Below are 2,692 nucleotides of genomic sequence, written 5' to 3' on the forward strand. Positions count from 1 at the left end.
GAAGAGGTCTAATACACACACACCTATATTTGGAGATTCAGAAAACAAGAACAAAGAAAATGATGAAAGTCAATGTAGAAAATAGCTGAAACTTGTAAAGAATTGCTTATTATGGTAATACTAAAAAAAACAACAAAGGAAAACTCTTAAAAGCAGCCTGAGGTATGTGCTGGGCAGCTGGGAAGGAGAAGAGAGATCCCTTACACAGAAAATATGAAATAGAACAAAAAGTTGGACATTTAAGTAAAACAGTATCTTTAAAGTGCTAGAAAAAATACTATACCCAGAAACTTGTAAACACAGCCATAATTACATCCTAGAACATGGGTAAAATACAGTTTATCATATAAAATCTGAGAGTTTACTCTCAAAATCTGTTCATTAAATTCTAAATTTAATTTCTAAAAAAGGCATTTATAAGAATGGATATACTTTAGGAAGAATGAAAGTTTCTATTATGTATAAAATTTAAAACTATATTATTGGTTGAATATGATATAATGACTTAAAGTAAGTTATTCTAAGTCTGAATTTTACTTTAAGTATATTAAAATTTAAAGGTAATTATCAAAAGAAATATACATATAGCATACAATTTCCAAAACGCTAGAGAGGAAACTGGATTTTAAAAAACTGAATACTCTAAAAGCAAGAAAGGGAAACAAACAAATATTAAAAAGAATGAACTGAAAACATGTAAGGCAGTAAAAATCTTCCAAAAATTTGTAATTAACAAATGTGAATGTAAATTTAGTTAAAAGTAGTAAACTGTAAGACAGAATGAAAATAAAACAAAATCCATGGGTAGAGTATTTACAAGAGACATTTAAATATCTAAACACACTAAGATTGAAAGCCAATACAGCTATATTAATATCAGGCTCTTTAAATTTATGACAAAAACATCACTTACAATAAAGGTCACTGTATAATAATAAAAGACTCAATTCACCAAGATAAACTTGCATATGCCTAATAACCCAGATCAACAAATAAAAAGCAACAATTAACTACATGGAGGAATATTGAGAACTATCTTATCATTTCCAATAATTTTTAGAACAAAGAGTTTAAAAAAAGTAAGTGTATAGAATGTTAGAATTGAACAATTAAACACCTTGATTGAATGGAAATTTTTAGAACATTGAACTCCCTATTGACAACATTCATTGTTTTCAACCACACAGAACATTTAAAAAATTAATCATATGTGCCAAACCAATAGAACAATTTTTCACATATTTAAATTAGAAATCAATAACAAAAAGAAAACTAGAAATCTAGTATGCTTAAAATTTAAAAACAAGTTATGAATACAAAATAACAAAATTGAAATTTAGATATAATTTAGAAAAGAACAAAAGTATTGTATACTAGGTGTTGCAGAACATTCAAAAATTTACATATTAAGATTACCAACTATTTTTAATCTTACCAATTAAATGTCACACATTGTTCTAAACACTTTATAAATATGAACTTATTGAATTGCCATAGCAATCACATGAACTATGTACTATTATTATTCTCATTTTATAGTTGGAAAAACTAAAGAATAAAGTTAAATAAATTGGCCAACCATAAGTTTTAAGTGTTGGAATGTGGATTTAACTTAGGTAGGTAGTCTGGGGTCAGAGTATATGTTTTTACCATTGGGCATACTTGCAATCATCTGATCTGTGTGGATAGGATATAGGAAGACTTTATCAATAAATTTGAAAACTTAGATGAATAAATTTACAGGGAAAGAGTAACTTGCCAAAAACTTGAAAAGAAATAGAAAATGTGAATAGTTTTGAATTACTAAAGTAATTGAATCCATAGTTTAAAATTTTTCTCACTAAGAGAGCCAAGGGCAGGTTAATTATTTTGGCAGCAATTTTTACCAAACATTCAAGGAATACATAATTCCAACTCTAGAAACTTCTAGAAAGCAAGAGGCAAAATAACTCATGAAGTTAGTGCAATCTTGACATAAAAATCAAACCAAGAAAACTATGAGAAATGAATATTGCAGCCCAACTTCTTTCAAGAACCTAGATGCTAAAATTCTATAAAAAAAAAAAAAAATTACTGGAAAACCTAACCTAAATATATATAAGGAATATATGATAAACAAAATGATTTAATCATTCTGGTTGCTCTAACAACAAAACACAGTCTGAACAGATATATAAAATATATTTTCAAAAAATCAGCATTCACTGATAAAGAAAATTTAGCAAATCAGACATAGAAGGGTATTTCCTTAACCTGGCATTGCTATTGTTATATACCAAGATATTACAGTGAACATGATATATAATGATGAATAATTTTAAAATATACATATTTTTGTAATCGGAAAGAAGACAGGAAGCCCACTTTCATTACTTTATTTACCATTTTAAGAAGACCCAAAAAATGGAATGAGTACCAGAAACAATTTAAAAATATAAGATTAGAAAGAAATTAACTTAAGCTTTCATGATTATATTATAAAACAAAAGAATCACACAACAGATAAGAAGAATTAATTAGAGAATTTGGAAAGGTTACTGCACACATAATCGTCATGCAGAAATCAATCACATTTCTATATATTAGTAACAAGCAGTTAGATAGCATACCATTTTATGAGACTGACACGCTGCCTATGGCACTAAGGAGGCAACTGATAACATACCATTTTAAACAGCAACAGAAGTATTAA

The 2,692-nt window shown here is 27.4% G+C and overlaps 1 protein-coding gene across 1 annotated transcript in view; it reads right to left on the reverse strand.

The window, feature by feature from the left end:
• The window catches only part of FSIP2 (fibrous sheath interacting protein 2), an 87,791-nt gene that overhangs the window by 49,925 nt on the left and 35,174 nt on the right, over positions 1–2,692 (reverse strand). The window lies entirely within an intron of this gene.

The sequence above is a fragment of the Pteropus vampyrus genome, unplaced genomic scaffold (assembly GCF_000151845.1).
Source record: "Pteropus vampyrus isolate Shadow unplaced genomic scaffold, Pvam_2.0 Scaffold2, whole genome shotgun sequence".
Taxonomy (NCBI): Eukaryota; Metazoa; Chordata; class Mammalia; order Chiroptera; family Pteropodidae; genus Pteropus; species Pteropus vampyrus.